Source organism: Alosa sapidissima, chromosome 3, assembly GCF_018492685.1.
Source record: "Alosa sapidissima isolate fAloSap1 chromosome 3, fAloSap1.pri, whole genome shotgun sequence".
Lineage (NCBI taxonomy): Eukaryota > Metazoa > Chordata > Actinopteri > Clupeiformes > Clupeidae > Alosa > Alosa sapidissima.
Window position 1 is genome coordinate 36,391,744 of NC_055959.1, and position 23,204 is coordinate 36,414,947.

At 44.0% G+C, this 23,204-nt stretch overlaps 1 long non-coding RNA gene across 1 annotated transcript; it reads right to left on the reverse strand.

Annotated features, from left to right (window-relative positions):
- Nucleotides 1-1,462: 1,462 nt before the first annotated feature.
- On the reverse strand, nucleotides 1,463-4,140 carry LOC121705272. The gene is made up of 4 exons (XR_006030748.1): nucleotides 3,879-4,140; nucleotides 2,680-2,747; nucleotides 2,318-2,492; nucleotides 1,463-1,946 (listed from the first exon to the last, which is right to left on the reverse strand). It is a non-coding gene; the product is annotated as an uncharacterized LOC121705272 (long non-coding RNA).
- Nucleotides 4,141-23,204: the final 19,064 nt, after the last annotated feature.

Below are 23,204 nucleotides of genomic sequence, written 5' to 3' on the forward strand. Positions count from 1 at the left end.
CGGACAAGGTAGAATATGTTGCACGATTTATGAAAGTACGATGTATTGCAACATCAGATGCAAGTCAAATTTGTAGTTTGTTATGTCTCATTCCATTGAACTACAGATCCGCTACCCGATCTGGCAAACTTACATAGTGCGGTTATAGCCGCAAAGCGAATGCAGAAGTGCCGTTCACCCTGTTACAAGTTGATCAACGACTGAAACGATTTTGGAAACATTATTTTAAGGTACAAAAAACTCTTTGGTGTTGCTGGTGTCTCTACCTTTAGAGAATGTTCTAGCAACGTTTTCTATATGTGTAACCTTCAGAGGACCTTTAGGGAACATGTTTGTTGTGTTGTGTGTGACCATGATGTACATATTATAGAATATTATGGAATTGCTAATACTGTAAATAACCTTGACATTTTGATGTGTTTATCCCCTCTTACTGTAATATGACCAAATTATAGAAATGAATAAGGATTTTAGGCAACTAAGAACTATGCAAATAGACCATTAAACTGTTTTAAAGTTACATATTGTCACGTTAACCTTTTCACCTTCATGGACATCTCCGTTTGGCACACATACAGGAGGGGAGTCGACACCTGTCCTGGCATGGACCATTTACTGGCCCATCAGGGGAACCAATGAGAAAATAGTGATGCAGGGCTTTTAAAGGGGGTGTCTGGGGAGACTGCAGAGGATTAGAAAAGGATATGGATTTTTCTGTAGTTCTCGCTCTCTCTTTGTCATACTCAGACACACTTCACTTCTGCGCACACACACACACACACACACACACACCACACTTACTACAGTCTTTTCCTATCTCTCTCTCTCTCTCCCCTCCCCCTCTATCTCTGCCTCTATGCCCCCCCCCCTCTCTCTCTCTTCTATTTGTGTCTCTCTTCTGTATCTCTGGTTTTGGCTGGATGGTGTTTTGACAGAATCGGCTCTAAAGGCCTTTTGTGAATCAGCTCCTGGCTGGACACCACTAAACTGGGTCAGCCGTTTCAGCAGGGATGCGTGGCCATTGAACTGGGCAGCATTATGTAAATAGCCACTTCTCAAAGCAGGCTTGAACACCCCTCCAGTATATTACTCACACACTTACTCACACACACACACTCACTCACCCACTCACTCAATCCCTGTCACTCAGTTACTTACTCCCTTGGTCACTAACTAACTCACTCACTCAGTCATTCACTCAATCACTCACTCACTCAGTTTAACAGATATTTTATTTCACAGCACTTACTTGACAGTCTAACAGTAAAGTAATCTTTGTAATCTTTGAAAGATGAAGGGACATGAAGCAAGATAATAGTAAATAGTAATTCAGGAACATGTAGACTGACTATAATCGTATTTCAGGATCAGGGAATAAGACACAGAAGAATTATCATGGAAAATAAAAACATCGCATTAGGCTTGTGTATCATGTATGAATGTAAAATGTAGATACAATGTAGAAAATCGGATTTCAAAGAACAGGTAATAGGATACAGAGGAATTACAATGGAAAACAAATACATTGCATTAGGCCCGTTTAAAATGTAGACACGCTATCTAGTAGTATTTTGAAAATCGTATTAAAAAAAACAAGGAATAAGGTACAGAAGAATTATCATGAAAAACAAAAACATCGCATTAGGCTCGTGTATCACGTATGAATGTAAAATGTAGACATGTTATCTAAAGTAGTACTATTTCAAAATCAAATAAGATACAGAATAATCATCACAGATATTTAGCAATTATCAATATCATTGCATCGCATTGGCCTTGTGTACATGTGAGAATGAATAAACTGACAGATTATGTCCAGAAGAATTTAAAGTAAGAGATGAGTATAAATGATAATCAGGGAGGGAATCAAGTAACATTCATGAGAAATCAAGTAACATTCACTTTACTTATTAGTGATTGTTCTTAGGTTTCTTCTGGGCCTTTTTCTGTGAGAGAGAGAAAGAGAGAGAGAGAGTTACAAAAACTGATAGGGTACACTAGGATTCATGTAGAGGAAAATTGTGCCAAAGTGAATGAATCGGATGTGAATTTGTAACGTTAACACACTTTCTCACAATGAAATTAACTGACATTTATTACTTACTGTAACTGCATTTATATTTGATTTAATCAGTTGTATGAAGTAGAAGTATAGTGTTATGTGGTTATTACAGCAGTACTATGCATGATTGCTCTCTTCAGAGGGTGTAATCCTGCATAGTAGTGCTTATAACTACATAGTAGACTACTACACAACCCCCCCAATACATACCACACATAAAACAGACTCTGGTTCGAAAGTGTGACATGAACTTACCTCTGGAAGAATTCAAGGGTGCACGCTGCCTCCTCCTGATATTGCAGATTCAGAATATAGAAGGTGGAGAAACATGTCGCAATCCCTGTTAGAAATGTGGCGAGGTTGGACCCTTCACAAACGATTAAGGATTCAATGCTGACCATCCACTTTTGATGATTACCTTGTCGTTCACCTGAAAAAAAGAATTTATCATATTCAATTTAAGATATAGATCCACATGTCAACTATGATTAGATTCCTTTTAGGATTTTGTCCAAACAAAATTCAATACAGAAAAAAAAAAACATTTAGTGTTCAAAAGTTGATTTAAATATGTATATGTTGATCATTATTACTCTAGTGAATGAAAACAAACATACCTAGTAATATCAGGCGAGGCGTCACAGGTAGGCTTGGAAGACTCAGCATCAGCTACAGTCGCACATCCCTTAGCAAAAGAAAAGAAAGGCACTGAACAACTCTTCATGATGTGTGTGTGTGAGTGAGAAAGTGAATGTAATCTCTGTGAGTGTGTTGTGTGTGTGTGTGTATGTGTGTAAGGAGTGAGTGAATGTGAGTTGTCTGCAAGGTGAGTATGAAAGATGTGTAGGTGTGTGTGTGTGTGTGTATGTGTGTCTGCCGTTGAATGATTAAAAGTGATGAGGCGGGTGTGATAAGATGTTTGTGTGAGGAATGTGTGTATGTGTGTGCAAAGTGAGGGTGCTTGCTTTTGAAATTGTCTGTCTTATCAAAACCACATTGTTTATGGTTTCTATATATGTGTGTCTAAAGACCTAGATAGATAGATAGATAGATAGATAGATACTTTATTGATCCCCAGGGGAAATTCAAGACCTGCATGTCTCTTTTATTTGGCAATCTGGAACACAGCATGGAAGGTCTATATTGGGTATATTGTCATGAATTTAGGTATGGCTCACATAAATAGACGCAGTGGACTGATGCCCACATATGACATGTAAACATCTTCCTGTTGCATGCCGCTAGCTCAAATGAACTCAGGAGGAATACCATACACGTGTTATGCAACCACCTCTGCTATGGAAAGCTAGCTAGGCTACTAACTAGCATTAGCTTTCTAAACTGTCAACTGAAGGACTTAACACAACTTTAAGTAATTACCAGCACGGGCGAAATCCATACATACAAGTAAACACTGAAAGCAGTAGACACACTACACTGATCCGTTTGTGCCATATTGTTTATTTGGCCACTGGTTTATTAAACTGATGATGCTAAGCAGACTTAGCTAGCAAACAGTGTTATAGCAGGTAAATCACGCGAGTTAAACTTTAAAAAACTACGCATACCCTACTCATACCAATACTTTTAGATGGCTTCAGATTGCAATGGAGAAACGTAAAATTTGATCAACAAGTGATAACGATAACGCATGGCTTAAGGGCGAAAGCATGGTTTTGGCTAGCTGAATAGCACTGCTACTAACTTCGTTTCAGCAGGGTAACATTCAGAGATGTTGTATTATACAACTTGTATAAACATGACCAGTGTGCTTTCAAACGTTGTATTTCTGATCAAAGATGACAGATAAACTCACCTTATTGTGTTGATGGGTTTGGGTATGATTCCAACTTATCGTCTTCTCTCAGCAGACAGCTTCCCATCACCAGATCGAAGGTAACGTTAATAGATAACAGGAAGTACGTGTGTTCCAGAATAAACATTACGGGCGTGGTAAATAACAGTGTTGGAGCCTGATTTTACACATTTGTCTTACTAATGACTGGAAAGTCCTGTTTATTGAAGGAAACAGGTGAATAATGTTGGAATCTGGGTGTAAATTTACAGAAACTTTTTACAGTGCACACACACACACTCAGGGGAAGGAGAGAGCAGCACCCTAGAGAGGGAAAGAGCGGCAGGCAGCCCTCTTTGTGTGTATGTGTGTGTGTGTGTGTTTGTGACATTGTGTGTGTGTGTACGTGTGTGCATGTATGTGTGTGCGTATGAGTGGTGATCAAATGCTTGTATGTATGTGAGATTGTGTGTGTGTGTGTGTGTGTGTGTGTGTGGAATAGTGAGGGCGTATGCCCCTGTGTCTGTGTATATGTTTAAAGGAGACAGAGAGGGGAGGAGAGACACACTGTTCAAGAGGGCATGTTTGTTTTGGTGACTCCTGGTTCATATACACAGATTATGTAAGGACTAAACTAAACACACACTAAATATAGCTACCATGGATGGAATAGACTTCTGAGTCAGTCGATAAAAGTGATTTGTCTGGGTCATTCATGGACACAGTGGAAAAACACAGACTCCATTCGGACAACAGATGTGTGGCCATCTTTCTGCACATACGGATGCACCCTCATCAAAACCAGCAGAGGCAACACTGGATCAACCCCCAACCATCCAGCAACTCCAGTAAAGTATAGCTGAGGTGGAAGATGGACACTCTCCGAGCCAGTACTCTACAACACTATAAGGGCTGTCTTTCTTTCTTTTCATTGTTATTGTCTTTGTTCATGGATTTCCTTTTTAGCCTCTCATACACCCACACTTCTTTCTTTCTTTCTTAGTTTCATTCATTCATTCTTCCTTATTTTTTTTCTTTCTTAATTTCTTTCTTATTTTCTTCAGTCATGAGAGGATGTGTTGTGTTCTGGACAACCCCCCCCCCCTCTCGTAGCTGGTTTCAGCTGGCGTGTGTTGTCTGTCGCTGGCGTGTGTTGTGAGGGTTTCTGGTCTGGTCACTGCTGTTTCCACTCCAGCTGCTGAAGACATATGGCACAACAACAACACAATGGCAGAATATGGAGAAGACAACAACACAAACAGCCTCTGAAAGACTTCAGAGCAGCACTGGGGGCCTCCAGAGATGGAGACCAGCACGGAGGAGCACCGCACACAGCACAACACCGCACACAGCACAACACGACACAGCACACAGCACTACTGTACCTCACAACACAGCACAGCACAGCACAGCACAGCACACAGCACTACTGTACCTCACAGCACAGCACAACACAGCACAACACCGCACACAGCACTACTGTACCTCACAGCACAGCACGACACAGCACAACACCGCACACAGCACTACTGTACCTCACAGCACAGCACGACACAGCACAACACCGCACACAGCACTACTGTACCTCACAACACAGCACAACACCGCACACAGCACTACTGTACCTCACAGCACAGCACAGCACAGCACAGCACACAGCACTACTGTACCTCACAGCACAGCACAGCACAGCACAGCATAGCACAACACCGCACACAGCACTACTGCACCACACAACACCGCACACAGCACTACTGCACCTCACAACAACGCACACAGCACAGCACGACACAGCACCGCACAGCACAGCACAACACAGCAAAACACCGCACACAGCACTACTGTACCTCACAACACAGCACAACACCGCACACAGCACTACTGTACCTCACAGCACAGCACAGCACAGCACAGCACACAGCACTACTGTACCTCACAGCACAGCACAGCACAGCACAACACAGCACAACACCGCACACAGCACAGCACAACACAGCACCGCACAGCACAGCACTACTGTACCTCACAGCACAGCACAGCACAGCACACAGCACTACTGTACCTCACAGCACAGCACAGCACAGCACAACACAACACAGCACAACACCGCACACAGCACAGCACAACACAGCACCGCACAGCACAGCACTACTGTACCTCACAGCACAGCACAGCACAGCACAACACAGCACCGCACAACACAGCACCGCACACAGCACTACTGTACCTCACCGCACAACACCGCACCGCACAACACCGCACACAGCACTACTACACCTCACAACAACGCACACAGCACCGCACAGCACAACACAGCACAACACCGCACACAGCACTACTGTACCTCACAACACAGCACAGCACAGCACACAGCACTACTGTACCTCACAGCACAGCACAACACAGCACAACACCGCACACAGCACTACTGTACCTCACAACACAGCACAGCATAGCACACAGCACTACTGTACCTCACAGCACAGCATAGCACAGCACAGCACACAGCACTACTGTACCTCACAGCACAGCACAGCACAGCACAACACAACACAACACAACACCGCACACAGCACTACATTCTTGAATTTCCCCTTGAGGATCAATAAAGTATCTATCTATCTATCTACTGTACCTCACAACACCGCACAGCACAGCACAGCACCGCACACAGCACTACTGCACCTCACAGCACCGCACAGCACAACACAGCACCGCACAGCACAGCACAGCACAGCACAACACAACACAACACCGCACACAGCACTACTGTACCTCACAGCACCGCACACAGCACTACTGTACCTCACTGAGTTAATCCTCTCCGCTGTTCATGTGTGACGCCTGAGACACACTACATTCTGTGGTGATAGTGAACACACACACACACACACACACACGCACACACACATACACACACACACACACACACACACAAAATAAAAATAATTATACATGCACAACAGCAAATACACACACACACACACACACACACACACACACACACACACACACAATAAAAATAATTATACATGCACAATAGCAAATACACACACACATGCACAGACACAAAATACAAATTATTATATATGCACAATGGCAAATCGACACACACACACACACACAGATGCATGCTTACACATGCATGGACACACATACACACCCAAACCATTATTCCTGTGATCATAATGACTGCATCCTTTGAAGCACATAAATCCATCTGGTGTGTTCTTGTGTGTGCGCTCTCTCCAACACACACCCATGAACAGGCACACTCACACACAAAACATGCAAAAGATTATACAACACAAAAACTGTACAACCATTCTGTGGCATTTCAGAACAAGTCAAAATAGCCACATTGGAATTGGAATGTTCATGGTAAGATCCCCAATTCATTGCTACATGATGTACAGAGCATTTGATTGCAGAGAAAAACTCTCAAGAACATACCTGTTCATCTCTCTTATTGTCTTTTACCATACAAACATACCAATCTTACCAACCTCTTTTTCACTCATACACACACACACATTCACACACACACACACATACAAACATCAGGGACACTGCAACACACACACACACATTACAGGCACAAGGGACTGTGCTGTTTGTATGCGCACTATACACCATTTCATTTTGCACATTCTCAAAGCCCTCTGGATATCAACAGAATGAGAAAGACATGAAAACAACACAAGACAAAGGAAGATGGGAGGCAGACGAGTGTGTGCAAGTGTGTGCCATCTGTGTGTGTGTACATGCCATCTCTCTCTGTGCGTGCGTGTGTCTGTGTGTGCGTGTGTGTGTGTGCATGTGTGTGTGTCTGTGCATGCCATCTCTCTGTGCGTGTGTGTGCATGCCATCTCTGTGTGTGTGTGTGTGTGTGTGTGTGTGTGTGTGCATGCCATCTGTGTGTATGTGTGTGTGCGTGCATGCCATCTCTCTGCGTGTGTGTGTGTGTGTGCATGCCATCTCTCTCTGTGCGTGTGTGTGTGCATGCGTGTGTGTCTGTGCACGCCATCTTTCTGTGTGTGCGTGTGTGTGCATGCCATCTGTGTGTGTGTGTGTGTGTGTGTGCGTGCGTGCATGCCATCAACTCTGTGTGTGTGTGTGTGCATGCCATCTCTCTGTGTGTGTGTGTGTGTGTGTGCATGCCATCTGTGCGTGTGTGTGTGTGCATGTGTGTGTGTCTGTGCATGCCATCTCTCTTTGTGTGTGTGTGTGCATGCCATCTCTCTCTGTCTGTGTGTGTGTGTGTGCATGCCATCTCTCTCTTTGTGTGTGTGTGCATGCCATCTCTGTGTGTGTGTGTGTGCGTGTGTGTGCATGCCATATGTGTGTGTGTGTATGTGTGTGTGCGTGCATGCCATCTCTCTGTGTGTGTGTGTGCATGCCATCTCTCTCTGTACGTGTGTGTGTGTGCATGTGTTTGTGTGTGTGCATGTGTGTGTGTGTGTGCGTGTGTGCATGCCATCTCTCTCTGTGCGTGTGTGCATGTGTGTGTGTGTGTGCATGTGTGTGCATGCCATCTCTGTGTGTGTGTGTGTGTGTGTGTGTGTGTGTGTGTGTGTGTGTGCATGCCATCTCATTCTGTGCATGTGTGCATGTGTGTGTGTGTGTGTGCATGTGGATAGACCATGGAAACACACACCATGCCCGTCGGTGGCAGGCAGGGCGGCACGTCTTCAACACACATATGTGGTCCACGTGAGTCACAGAGAGTCTGTTGTAAGAGGGACTCTTTCTGATTGAGCCCTGCAGTGCTTTCTTCAGTGTTCCGCCTCATTTAACGTCATCCCGGCATTAACATTCACGTGCGCAGGGCTTAAAAATGAATGTGACACTTATGGGGAGGTTTCAGGACGTTTTTTTGTGTGCGATTGTGAGTGAGTGTGTGTGTGTGTGCATGTGTGTGTGTGTCTGAGACAAAAGTGAGTGAGAGAGAGAGGGATGGAGTGAGAGAAAATGGGAGAGAGAGGAAAAAAGAGAGAAGTGAAAGACACTTAGACCCCAGGGCATCGCACGTTGAGCAGGCATGTCATGTGGTTTGACAGTGGCACGTCCTTCAGGTTAATGATTGCTCTACATTAACATTTTTAACAATTTATCAGCCAGTTTTTTCATGGGAAATGTCTCCTACTATAGAGCAGGTAAATATTTTAGCAGATCGCACGTTCCGTGGGAATTGAAAACGAGTGCCCTTCACCTTCTCAAGCACCCATTTGAAATTCATGACTGTCCAGCTCCACATAAAAGTCTTTATTATTTCTCAGACTTGCGTCATCATTCTCAATTTCACTTCTTCTTCTATAAACCCTGGATGCGGCCCTGAGCTGGCCCTGAGCTGGCCCTGAGCTGGTTTAGACCCGGGTCAGATCCGCCCAGAGAACCAGACCAGCTCTATCAGGTTGACCTCTGGGCCAGAATTGCTTCGTGTTCTGGTGTACTCTGTGCCCTAGGGCAGAGTCAGGTAAGTCGATTCTGTGAGGCGATTGTTAGATCAGGGGGCAGAAATGTCATCCCGATGAATGAAGAAGACCCTGAAGGCAAGAGATGGGTGCTTATCAGAAGCAATTTCAGGTGGAAGCAGACTTTAGTAGGCTACTGTCATTTCTTAATTATCGGAGGAAGTGTAAGACACACGCACACGGAATTCACATTTCAGTTTATTCACAATCCTAAAATATAGTTACAACCCAGCCAACCCACACACAAACCACCCCACACCCACACAACCCAGCCAACCCACACACAAACTACCCCACACCCACACAACCCAGCCAACCCACACACAAACTATCTTACACCCACATAACCCAGCCAACCCACACACAAACTACCCCACACCCACACAACCCAGCCAACCCACACACAAACCACCCCACACCCACACAACCCAGCCAACCCACACACAAACTACCCCACACCCACACAACCCAGCCAACCCACACACAAACTATCTTACACCCACATAACCCAGCCAACCCACACACAAACTACCCCACACCCACACAACCCGCACACAAACCACCCCACACCCACACAACACAGCCAACCCACACACAAACTACCCCACACCCACATAACCCAGCCACCCCACACACAAACTACCCCACACCCACATAACCCAGCCAACCCACACACAAACTACCCCACACCCACATAACCCAGCCAACCCACACATAAACTACCCTACACCCGCACAACCCAGCCAACCCACACACAAACTACCCCACACCCACATAACCCAGCCAACCCACACACAAACTACCCCACACCCACATAACCCAGCCAACCCACACACAAACTACCCTACACCCGCACAACCCAGCCAACCCACACACAAACTACCCCACACCCACATAACCCAGCCAACCCACACACAAACTACCCCACATCCGCATAACCCAGCCAACCCACACATAAACTACCCTACACCCGCACAACCCAGCCAACCCACACACAAACTACCCCACACCCACACAACCCAACCTGGTCTGCAACCTCACTAGGGGCAATTAAAACTAGGGAAGGGAATGGCCATTTACCCCGGCCTGGGGCTAACTACAGTAGACCTGGACTACAGTGTGGTTATTACCTGCCCAAGGGGAGTAGGCTACTGGAGCAGCCCGGCAGCAGAAGTCCAGCAGCGACAGTTCAACAATATAATCCTCACAGCGTCCACAGCGCACGTCCAGCAGCATGGACCTTAGTCCATTGTCCTGAGCCCCCACAACCTGGTTCCAACTCACATGTTATCCCACATCAATTACTGGCAGCAAGCAACCTGGTTCCAACTCACATGTTATCCCACATCAATTACTGGCAGCAAGCCTCAGGTGTGCTACTTACCTGCGGTCAGCCGGAATCAATCAGTCTGTTCGTGAATGTGGGCGTGTCCGACACGTAGTTGAGTTCACTACAGTACGCCCTGCAATCTGACCCTGCTATCTGATCCTGCTATCTGACCCTGCCACAGCCTTGATATAGCACGTCTGACCGCTACTTTACCAGGCAGGAAGGACATTAAGAAATGGCAGAACCAATGTTTAGAAATGACCAAATGAGATGAATGATTGCAGTGGGGAATTAGCCTGGTGACTAACTGGCATATTTTCAGAAATGTGATAAATAAGCTGTCCTGTATGCCACAGTGGGCTTATTAAATCATAAAGCACGTCCATAAGCACCACGTAACCTGTAGATAACGTAACCACGGTAACCTGCAGATTCATTTGTTCTGTTTATATTTAGGCCAGTGTAATGACGTCTCATCAGTGCACTGTATACATATCTAGTGTGTTATCTAGACTACATTGTTGCCCACGCACGGTTTCAGTTATCCACAATTCATCACAAATATTAAGTGGACAATTATGAAAACAAATTTTGCATTTCATTTCTTGTAAGACTTTTCTTGACTCCTCCATCCTTGTTGAATTATTTTACATAACTTTTATTACAGTATAACTTTTTTTCTAATTGTTTTTATTATATATAAATGAGTTGTTATTGCCCATGTCTTTTTATGCATGTTATGAATTAAACTTGCAGCATGTACTGTATGAATGTGAAAAACAAGTTATGGTGTTTGTACTATCTGTCTCAGCTATCTGCTGCGGATACAGGGGTTCCACTGTATAGAGGCTATGATGTAATCGCAATGCAATAGAAACAGCAATATAACGTTTTATTTCGTGTTTATCAGCTAGATGTTTAATGTTAAATACATGTTTACATTTCGGGCATTGCTTGTCGGAGAGTCTTGTCTCAGATCAAACTCCAGCGCTCTGAATGAGGACGCATTATTATTGTACCCTACAGCACAACAAAACCCACAGACTCTACACAAAGCTTAGTCTGAGCTGAGCTGAAACTTGAAGCCACAAAAATGAGAAAAAGTTGCCTTTGCCCAAGAGTGCGTTCACAGTGTCAGCTGCAATCACATCCCTTAGGCGGATCACACTGACCAGCGGCAAGCGGCAGGTTTCCTATTGGTCTCTATGGTTCGGCAGCGAAACAGTGGCAGCGCTAGCATTGAACAAGCTGAGCGTTGAACTTGGTTCAATTTTCAAAGCGCAACGCAAGCGTATTCAATGGTCAGTTAAGGCAAACCGTTTGTGTTACCATAGGAACGAGCTAGAACTCCTCCTATTACCGTCGCTCCCGTATTTCCGCTGTCTTGCGTGTATGTCACTTAATATCCATTTCTATACAAACCAAGACGGTGGATTCCTAAAGAAACGCAAGCACCTACGCCATAGGTGTATCTTAATTAGCTATGTACCAAAAATGACATTTTACCGTGACTTGAACAGCTGTAAACAGTGTTGTAAGCCTGCGTGTACACATCAGCTTGGAGCTCCAGTGGAATTTTAATTTCATGACGAGAATTCTTGGTCTAACCGGTCATTAGACCAAGAATTGGCGTAAATAGGTGACCCATCAGGCCAGCACTATAATTTTGAGCGTGGTAAACAAAATCGGATATTTCAGGCAGTAAATGCTCCTGTTAAGAACCAAACCAGATTTTGTTCAAATCTACACACCTATGGCTATTGAAAATGTAAGGTTCATTTAGCAAATGTTATTTTGAAGTGTTAAAAAACATCGTTATTTTAGAATTTCCGAACAAAAGTGGTGATAATTGGGGGTGTTACGATATTATGGTCTGAGTGTTGCCTTTCGCTTGCCACTGCCTCTTCCCAATGTGATCCTTATGGTGCCACTCATCCTACTGTGCCCACGGCTTTGGGCAATGCAGACACATACATGCCCACGGCTTTGGGCAATGCAGACACATACATGCCCACGGCTTTGGGCAATGCAGACACATACATGCCCACGGCTTTGGGCAATGCAGACACAGACATGCCCATGGCAATGCAGACACAGACATGCCCATGGCAATTCAGACACATACATGCCCATGGCAATGCAGACACAGACATGCCCATGGCTGTCTACAAAGTGTTCTTTCTCAGCTGTTGAAGACTGGTCTCAGAGTCTGTTTTTGTTTTGCAGCTTTAAAGGAGAATCCCGGCTATTTTTCACATAGATCTCTGTTTCTCAAGGTCACGAGTACTGTCGGTAGGAAAAAATAAAAAATAAAACATTTGGTTCTACCTAGCTGGAGTGGCTGCAGCTACAGTGCCACACTCTGGGGACATGAACATGGGGGATCATGAACAAACACCGGGATTCTCTAAGGTGTTGGGCAGTGAGGTCCACACACAGCACAGCTCTGTATCCTCTGGCCCAAGGTTCATGGACAAGCCTACAATCTGTTTCTCGTGAGCCAAATGAGACGTCTTCTCCTTCTCGGAGCTCGGAAGGAGCCGTAGCACTGTAGGACTGTCTGCATGCTCTGCCACGTGCGAACTCGGTGACCACGGGGAGCCAGGCTTGAGTCGGAGGATCTGAGGTCAGTTCCCGCACTGACTCCCCATCTGTCTCCCTCTCCAGATCATTTCCTGTCCACCTTAGACTATCCTGTCGAATCAAGTCTAGCAAAAGACTCAGAATGTAACTTTTGAATAGAGTGCTCCAGTGAGCCTGCAGAGTTGTTGAAGAGATGGACTACACAGGCAGCGGGCAGTTGAGACACCCGTCCTGCTGGGTAATAGAGTCCAATTGAAATCTTTTCTGCCATTATAGACTCGCATGGGGGAAGATGGCACAGTGGGGGTGATTGGTCGCCACGGAGACGAAGTGTCGCATCAGGAATAAATGTGGCCCTTCGTCCTTCTCTGCCCGTTATCCTCCTCTTCTTGTCTGACCTTTCATTCTCTACTCCTGTCTTTTTTTATCTTTTGCTGCTGTCCACTCCTCTTCTTCATCATTCTTTCAACAACATTTCTCCTCCTCTTCCTCAATTTGCACAACTTTTCTTTCTGTACAAGTTCATTTCAACTTTTATGTTTGTGTTCCTTCTCTCTCTTTTTTCATTTTCACTTTTTTATCCTCTCTCTCGTTCTCTCTCTCTCTCTTTATTTGTTTTTTCAATTCTCTCCTCCCCCCAACCCCCATTCCCCCTTTTTTAAATTTGTCTTGTCTTCTCATTTCATTAATTTTCTTATTTGCCGTCTTTTTTCGTTAGTTGGTGTTCAGAGACGGAAATAAATGACTGGTCCAGTCATTGCTCTCAGCTGGGGGAACGTGGGCACTAATTAGTGAGATAATGGCAGCTATCTGACCACTGAAGCGCAGGCGTTTGTTTGTCGGTGAACGTCCTGAAACCACCGGTGATAACAATGCCTTGCGCACTGTTTTCCTCCCGAGTCGACAACAACTGCCATGATAAGAGTGACTCTCAATAATTAGGAGCTTTGTAGTAATTATGAGACATGGGGGGCTTTTTTAACGGACCGAAAAAGTAATGAATAAATTAATAAATAAATAACCACGCACAGGCTGGCAAGACAGTCAGAGGCGACTGACAAGCTTCTCCCTTGGCAACACCAGCTTTGTGTTTATCCAATGGATGACAGAGTGGGGGGCGCCTACTGCAGACAGGAAACCTTTCCAGAAAAAATGAACATATGCAGCCTCCTACGAACCAGGGAGAGCCCAACACACGGCTTAAGATCCATAAGCATATGCCCCCTCCAATCAAACAGGACGCATTTACACAGGGCTTATAATGAATAAGCGCATACAGTACAGCCTCCTACCAGTGAGGAAAGACCTACAGAAGGCGTATGGTGAATGAGCACATGCATACCACCAACCACACAGGAGAAAACCACTCGAGGAAGTCTTACGACATATAGATAGATAGATAGATAGATAGATAGATAGATACTTTATTGATCCCCATAGGGAAATTCAAGAAGACAGAGCTGTAGCTTAAAAACCCTGGCAGGGATGTCAGGGGCTGTAGACATACATAAGTGATATGATGATGTGCCGAGCACATGGATGAGTGAGGCTGATGTATATACACATGGGCGTCCATTTTATGCATAATGTAGCACCTTGCGCCTTAAGTGTGAATCTCAAGCAGAGACACGGGAACAGTTGCTCCATGCACATGCTGGACAAGTCACTGTTTCTGCTGCACCTGTCAATCAACGTGCGTCTGTCTGTGGGAGTCGACATTCAGCCCTTTTGACACTGGCTTTTTGTTATAGCAGAAAATGGCTCCTTTTTCCAGGTGCATCTGTACTTTTTACATACATAGTGGCAAAATGAGGCATTATTATTCTGCCAGCAGTGACAGTCGTCTTAACGCCAGCTCCAAGCAGTTAGGTCTTTGTCTGTCTGCCACAATGGTTCTTTATTAAAGCTTGGCAAGATCTGAATGTAAATGGTCAGTGTTTTCCTTTTTCAGCATAAGAGATTTACTTTTACTTACTTTAGATTAAAGTAAGCTTACTGACATGTTGGACAACGTACAAACTGACATGTTTAACATTATTATAACATTAGGTGCTAAGACAAACGTTAGCCAAGATAGTTAATTAATATTAGTGTGTGGTAGATAAATATTATTTCATGTTCTGATGAAGGGATCAAATTGGTTTGCAATATTTTAGTCCAGGAATACTTGCGATACAGACTTCGACACAAACCATCCCTCTGATCACAGCTTCACTCCTTGATACGTTACAATGTCGAGTTGGAGATCCAGGTAGAATTAGCTGTAGCCTCTTGTGAGTGGTCTCTGGTAAAAGATATAACACAACTTTTGCAGCACACAGCCTTTGTGAGTGAAATAAGTTGTTTATAAGCTGCATTCAGTGCACAGTAGGCCTAATAGTAATTACAGCCTTGCAGAGAGCAACAGACCCTGACGAAGAAGGCTAACTTAGAGTAATGAGTAAGACACTAAGACCAGAGCTTTGCTACTGCAGCTGAGGGCTACAAAGTCAGAAAGAGCAGGCATGCAGTCGATCATAGAAATAGAGGTAACACGTTGCTTAAAGCCTTCCATAAGGCATTACAAAAACATTTACAAAAGGTTATAAAGTACTCATAAAGGCTCTTAATGATTGACACAAGTCTGTAACTGGTACACGTAGTATAGTAATGACTTTACTCACTGAGTATTGCAATCAATCTTCTAGAAACTCCTGAAGACACAGCTCTTCCAAGAGTACCTCCTATCCTACTGTAGCACTAGCAACAGCTGGACATACTTAATCTAGCACTTACCACTCGACAATCCCTCTTGTCCTTCCCTTGACCTGTAGTACTTATTGCTGCGCTAACATGCTCTTGGCACACTGTACCTTGATTATTACTTTTTCTGTAAGTCGATTTGGAAAAAAGCCTCAGCTAAATGACTCAGTGCAAAAGTACAATGATAGTACAAATCTTCAGTGCTTGAGGTATCAGGATGCGTAACAAAGCTTCTTTTACCTCAGGGTAATGCCACTGATGGCATTTTTTGCTGCCTTATGACAAAAGCTGTTTCTTCACCACGTGCTCTTTACGGAGTGATATGTAACTTCATACAGGCTTTTGTAATGATACTGTAGTTGTTTGGGTTGACACTACAGCATTATAATGTTCCATGAGCACTGTCCTAACTATGCAGATTGACATGTCAGGAATGATATGTTATGAATGTGTATGACCACTCCACATGAAAGAATATATTGCAAGTTAACAATGGAGAGAACCTTTCAGAAATTATGCCAATGAGATCATCCCCCTCATTCATTTGTTTGCACAAAAGACCATTTTCTCTAACCTGACCCTCGCCAGATGAATTTCGCTCCGCCTAGCTCCACTCATCCATCTGGAACCGATCCATTGGAATGGTGTTTCAGAAGGCTGGGCCTAATCAAAAAATGCTTGCATATGATTGAATAAGCCACTTGTCCGTCATCTATTGACGTGCTACTTCAACCACTCACATCGAAGCCAACCCGTGACGCTGATAACAGTCTCACGGTCGCTTCTCCACTACGTCACATCTATGAAACTCCCGCCCTGCGTCCTGATTGGCTGAACCATAAAGTCGGTTGCAGAAATCACTCTCAATGGAAGAGGTCCCAGATGGATGTGAGTGAAGCTAGGCGGAGCTAAGCGGAACGAAATTCATCTGGCGAGGGTCAGGTTACATTTTCTCCAGATTTCTCTCGTTCACTCAAATATTTTATAAGCGGTCTCATCACCATAGGCTATTTGCTACGATATTTACCTCTGTTACAACAAGTCATGACTTAGACCCATTAAACTTTAACAGCCTAATTTTGAGTAGCCTTGGTGAGGCCCTGTAGGCCTGTCACTGGGTTATGAATGCATGATAGGCCTACTACGCTATAATATCTAAATTCGTAAGGAGATGCAAAACACATAGATTAGGCTAATGACTGTAGGCCTGTCACTGGGTTATGAATGCATGATAGGTCTACTACGCTATAATATCTAAATTCGTAAGGAGATGCAAAACACATAGATTAAGCTAATGACTGTAGGCCTGTTTGTTGCTTCTACTCACATTATCTTCAGTGGTTCAGTTTCACTTGCACAGATGCGCACATGAGTGCTCACATACCAACCACGTTTATGCCTCTTTATTTGATCACTGGCCCACCCAAGCCCTAATCTGGCTATGACGTGAATGATGCAACTGTGGAAATCTACACTGCCACCCTTTCCTACAGTATGTTGTGTGTGTGTGTGTGTGTGTGTGTGCACGCGCGTGTGTGTGTGTGTGTGTGTGTGTATATATGTGTGTGTGTGTGTGTGTGTGTGTATGTGTGTGTGTGTGTGTGTCTGTGCGCGCGTGCATGTGTGTGTCTGTGTATGTGTGTGTGTGCGTGAATATGTGAGGATGTGAGAGCGTGTGTGTGTGTGCGAGTGTGTGTGTGTGTGTGAGCTCTGAGAATGGACAGATGCTCCACGCTCAGACTGTGAGCAGCTACGCGTGCCTCTGCTCTGCTTCTGTTAATTAACTAAGATCTTCTTCGATGTGGAACGATGGAACAGTGTGGAAAAACATATAAGGAGCAGAGCTGGGGCCAAATGGGATGGATTCACACACACTCTCTCTCTCACACACACACACACACACACACATACACACACACACACACACACACACTTACTGCTACTTAGAAAGTAGATGCATAAACCTGTGGTCATGATGCATGCATGTATGCACAGACACACAGGCACGCACGCACATGCGCGCACACACACACATGCAAGCAAATGTTCATAAATGCGAACATAAAGACAAATAGTGCATTAGTGCTCTGATTACGATGAGCCAGTGTCTTACATACAGCTGTAATTAGTGTCCTAATGGCCGAGGCTGATAGAGAATGGCGTGGTGTGAATGAGGCAGAAATGGAGACACCTTTGACAGTAAATTACCTCCTCTGCGCTCGGGCCTATCAGCCAATGCAGGGATTTCATTTCTCACCATGGCAACTGCAAAACTGGAAGGGCTTTGATCAAAGCCAAAGAGACCATGGTAATCACACACACACACACACACACAAACACTCTGCTGTTCTCCTCATCCATAGGTGATGCATTTTTTAGGCAGTCTATGAGAAAATTATAAACTTGCTCGACTTACAGTAGCCCATGCAAAGTTTCTGTGGGGGAAAAAAACTATTAGAATGGGGGGGGGGACGTAGTTCCGCCACCTCAGATAAATGAATAATAAATTATCAACGATAATTATCAACGATAATATCAACGATATAGCGCAATGATATTGTTAAAATAAATGGTGAGTTAATTTTTCGCGTGTACAGAGGTGACCAAGAAGCTAGCAATTCTTGTCCAAAAAGAGATAATTTGATGTGAAGATAATTTGATGTAAAAATGCACAATAAGTGGTTAGAATGTTTACATATAACAGGCTATACTGTACTATATGTGTGTATTAAGCAAGCTGTTTTGGGATGAGCATTCCCCTACAACTTTAAAGATGCGGTATTGGGTTAGGTGTCTGCAGGATGAAGCTTTTATAAGAGTCAGAGAATTGTGCAAAATTGGAGGACGACTAATCCCGCCACTCTGGGTATTACCAAACAAAGGCCCATTTTTGGTGATCGCTCGACCAAGCCAAATTCTCTAAATCTGTTCTTTTCATGAAATAACAATTAGATGCATTACAGCCCGAGCCAAAATCCTTCTGTTAATTGCTTGGGAGCAACGCAAGCATAGCTCGTCTCATTTCCCTGTCTTTATGGATGAGTCGGCTATGAAATCTATGTCCTCTCCAATTTCGAGGGATGAATTACAAGACTTGGAGATGACACCGCAGTGAGTCTGGACAAGCTTCACTTGTTTTTGTTCATTTAAGAATCACTCAAAAGTATCAAACCAGACGAAATAGCTATGTAAGATGAAAGTGTGTGTGTGTGTGTGTGTGTGTGTGTGTGTGTGTGTGTGAAATGACTAATGTTGAAAAGCTACAATAAGTCAAATGAGGGAAAACTGTTATGTGCGATTAGTTTCTATCTAGAACCACAAAGCGTGTGCACCTTAATGGTTGTGATTGGCTTTGAGATTTCCTTCCCAGGAAAACACATACAATGACTGTAGCTAATTTACTTCTCTTGTTTTGCTCTTTGAGGTTGGCAAAACCAAAGCAACTGCAAAAAAAGATCAAACTACACAACAAAAATAATTTAAATTGATATGGGAAGGACTGTTGTCATGACTGAAAGACAGGCTTTAAAAAAAAAGAAAGAAAAAACGACAACTAACAATTAACCTGCCCTCTATGTGTATTCCAACAAAGTTCTCTCACAGATGTTTACAAACATGTTGAGAACCCACCCCTCTCTCTCTCCCTTTCTTTCTCATGTCAGACTTTCTCCATCTTCTCAGAGGCCACAGATGATGGAAATCTCGGTCATTATCTTTTCAGCCCTGCTGTGCCAGGTGTAACACACGTTGTGTGTGTGTCTGTATAAACTCATAATAAGCAGCCAGCCCAACGTCAGCTGCTACAAAGAGGCCTTCACCATTTCCTCCAACAGTCTGACATTGCTCCTCTTTTGTGTGTGTGAAGACAAGCAAGCTGAATATGGGTTATTATTTGTGTGAGGCTGGGTAGATAAGTACTGAGAGTTTTCATTTTCAGGTGAGCTATCTCTTTAAGCCCCGCCAAAATGCATTTTGTTTTGGAAATCACATTCCTTCTGTCCGTGGTAGCCTTTAAATCACTTTCTCATTTATTCCCCAAACATGGGGAGCATCGCAATCAATGGAGCAGTACAGATTTGGCAATTACCGCAAGTCACAACTATTGTGTGAGCCACTCAGAGGATTTGCAGAAACACACACATAAATGTTAGTTGCAACAAAGGCATACACAGGCTCACACAAACAGTATGCACATGCGTGCACACACACACACACACACACACACACACACACACAGTGAGTACATCCGTTTTGATGTACCCAAAGCAATGTGCTTAGATGAGCGTGCCGGTGTGAAATTGTGTGAGTTAATTTCCATGCCTCAAGACTGTGTGGAGCATCAACACACACACACATACACACACACACACACACACACACACACACACACACACACACACACACACACACACACACACAATATGTTCCTGCAGATTGTGGCTCGCTCTCTCCTCCTGGTGTGGCAGATCTTCTCAGCCCCTGTCTCCGGGCTCACAGACTTCATAAGCGCTGTGTCTGAGTGTGCATGTGTGTGTGTGTGTGTGTGTGTGTGTGCTCTCTCTCTCTCTCTCTCTCTCTCTCTCTCTCTCTCTCTCTCTCTCTCTCTCTCTCTGTCTCTCATCTCTCTCTCTCTCTCTCCACCATGTTCATCCTCTCACCAAAGCCCATCTGAAATCTCCCAGCAGCCCCTCCTCCTCCACCACCTCCTCTCTCCAGTTTCCCCTCCATGCCCCCCTATGCTACAGGCATCTGTGCTGTGTGTGTGTGTGTGTGTGTGTGTCTCACGCCCCTAGCAAGCAAGCTAGCATCATATCATTGATTCCAATGGGAAAGACGGCTAGCAGTCACATGTTTTTATCTAGTTATTAATTCACAGGACATTCAATCCTTTTACTAACACAACAGTTATGAAGAAATATGTATACTGAACTGACTCATGCTGAAACTTCTTACATTACCAACCTAATTTGCTTCCAATACACCAGTATAGAGGACAAATTTAGCTCGTAGACAACTTAATAATTTAATAATACAAACCGGCACTATACTGGTTCCATGCTCAATAGTCCTACACCATAAAACAAATTGGCCTTATTTCATTGCTTGAGTCATTACATGCAAAAGTGTTGACTAGCTGTCATAACTACTTGTCATAGTCTGTCTGGCATGTTTACATATATGTGACCTAACAGACAGGATCTGTCTGTTAGGTCACATATATGTAAACATGCCGGCGGACATCTGTCGGGGGGAGGTGGTAGTGTAGCGGTTAAGGAACTGGGATAGCGTGCAGTAGCCTGAACGTTGTCGGTTCAATTCCCAGCTTCCACCGTTGTGCCCTTGAGCAAGGCACTTAACCCCAAGTTGCTCCGGGGACAATGTAATCCCTTGTAATATAGTTGACATATGTAAGTCGCTTTGGCTAAAAAAGCGTCAACCAAATGTAATGTAATATATGCTTGTGTCTCAGGAATACCTGGATGTATAGAAAGACATACAATGATGCACAGATATGTTCAAATATGCGCAATGCTGTAAAAGCCTTTATTTTCTTTATACTGTCACAATGACTGTCAGCAGTAAAAACATATACACTCTGTTGCAACCGACCCCCTCCACACACAATAATGTGCAACTTTGTAGTTTTGAAATAGCTATGCCACATGCTGCCTTGCGCATTGTTTATTAGAAAATACATACAGAGTAAACTGTCATATTGACAACAAGAGAAAACAGTTTGACTGTCTTGACGTAAACAATGGCGTCAAGACTTTTGATTGCACTGATAGTTTCATTGGTATAAATACTTGCTTTTGAGACATAGACTAAACATTTTGAGCAAGATTTCTTTTTCAAGTAATTCACGTTGTTTTGAGAAATGCACCAACTGTTATGCAAACGTTAATGATGATTTGAGAAATGTACCAAAAGCAACTGAGAAATAAAAGCAATAAAAATGACTTCATGAATACTCATTTACGCAAATGGCAATAAAAAAAATGGAGATGATTCTGATGAGATATTTCTGAAAAAGTCCCCTCATTTCCTCCTCATCAGAGAGCCAACTCCATGTATGTGGGACGGCATCATCTCAGACCCAGGACTTCTACATTATGGCAACTAATCCAATTGCCGTAGTTCATCAGCTGCATTAACTTGTCAGAAGCCCCATGGCTGGACGGCCTTGACAGTGAAGGCTAAGAGAGAGTAATGGGTCAGTACACAACCTGCAGCAGGCAGGGTCCATCCTGAATAACAGGTTACAAGGTCAGACGGAGCATGCACACTGTGGACTATAGAGATATCATTGGAGTGATGGGGATGACACGGAGCAGAGAGAAAGATGACATTGTGTGTGTGTGTGTGTGTGTGTGTGTGTATGTACAGTATGTGTGTATGTGTGTATGTATGTGTGTGTGTGTGTGTGGTGGGAAGGGGTTGTTGTATGTGTGAGTGTGTGTGTGTGTGTGTGTGTGTGTGTGTGTGTGTGGTAGGGAGGAGGTTGTTGTATGTGTGAGTGTGTGTGTGTCGGGGTGTGTGTGTGTGTGTGTGTGTCTCTGTGTGGGTGTGTGTTCATGTCTGAGGGTGTGTGTGTGCATGCTTCTTCCTGCTGTGGACAATAGAAATGTTATTGGGGTGATGGTGATGATCAGGGGCGTCATGCAAGCCAAAATTCAGGGGGGGCACAATCAGGCAATTTTTTGCGGGGGGGGGGGGGGGGGGGTGTTCATGTTAGAGCCAGAGATTTCCCCCCTGGAAATTTGGAAATTCTGGCTGCTAAACATACCATTTCAATGGAGTTTGGGAGGGACAGAAATACTTTAACAGAGCAAGCAGCAACCCTCCTCTATCTGAGGACTAAGCTAAAGTATCTATTTTGTAAGTTAATGTAAAACACATAGGTTGGTAAAAGAACTGTAAGCTCAAATTCAGCTCATTAAAGTGTAAGCTCATTAAAGCATGTTTACATTTACACTTGGGCCTACTAGGCCTACACATGATTTTAAAACATTGCAGTTGTTATGATTTGATTGATATGTGACTTAAGAACAATCTTACATTAAAAAAAGGTGCTGAGGTCTGACTTTGTGGTGCTCAGAAATTAAATTATTTTAATCTTAATTCATGTGATGAAGGACTTTGAAAGATGTTTGACAGGTTTCAGTGCTGAGTAGCCGAAGGTTAACACGTGGAGAAACATCCAACGCGATGCCTTGG